A 1,188-nucleotide genomic window follows, 5' to 3' on the forward strand; every position below is an offset into this window, starting at 1 on the left:
TGCAGTCTGCTGTTTTATGTTGTGTTCGCGTGCTTAGGTTACGTCTTACATGACTACGTGATTGATGACGGTCATAAAGTCATGGAGCTTCAAGTTCCGTTCTGTGAAAAATTCTTTATGCACGGAATGCACCGAGCGTGATGATACGCTCACGCGTGGAGCCAACGAAAAAAAAAAAAAATTTCCCGTGCGCTACTCGGTCCCATGCGCGAGTCAATCACCGGACGCGCGCACTGTGTGCGGTGCACAAAGAATTTTTCTCCGTTCTGATATTTAGTGTGCTTGGGACGACCTGCACCCTATACAACTTGCCGTGTTGCAACCAAAATGGAGTTTTGTCGTGTGCCTAGGCTGCGTGTTGCATGCCTTTGTTTCTAACAAGATGCCACACGCACTATAGAGGATCCGTACTTTTGTTTCCAATATTTTGTGCACTTTGTTCGAGCTTCCAACCTCTAGAACTTGCTAGTGTTGCAACAACACTCTCTATCTCTTTCTCCTCTCTCATGCATGCCAATGCGATCGTGAAAATTATATAGGCACATTTTGCTTCTATAAAGCAATAATAATTGAGTTTCTTGCCAACTAACCGGTAATGATAGAAAATTTTGTGTGCACCTATTGGATCTTCGTTGTAGTTCCTATAAACAATATGCACCTGTCAAATATGCAGCGAGGCACCTATCAAATGTTGACAGAAGATTACACACGTAATGGTGCACAGCAGCCACTGCATTATTCAAGCAACTGCTTGCACGAACCACTAAAACATGTTTTAGGCAGATGTTCCCCGCTATGATGTTCTTTATCAGGAACATTGTCTATGAAATACAACGGTTCCTCATCAATCATACAACATAATTTCAGATCCAGTTCATGCCGTTAAAGTGACAGATCCCAGCATTAAAGTATAAAATTAGACCAGCTAATGTTCCAACATTAGCACCATTTGGGCAGTCAAGAACAGAAAGTACCATGCAAAACAGTCTCACGCGCACTATTGTTCAAAACTTCTCATTTGTCAACAGAAATGGAAACTTTAGACCCCTCCTAGGCAACTCTAACCATTCAATCTTAGTGCTGCCAAAGCTAAGTTGAAGTAATAGTAAAATATGATAAATCCAATTATTATGCCATAATGCGTTAACATGATAGATATACATAAAGTTGCTGTGACTTCTGCAACCA

This window comes from Elaeis guineensis, chromosome 5 (assembly GCF_000442705.2).
Source record: "Elaeis guineensis isolate ETL-2024a chromosome 5, EG11, whole genome shotgun sequence".
NCBI lineage: Eukaryota > Viridiplantae > Streptophyta > Magnoliopsida > Arecales > Arecaceae > Elaeis > Elaeis guineensis.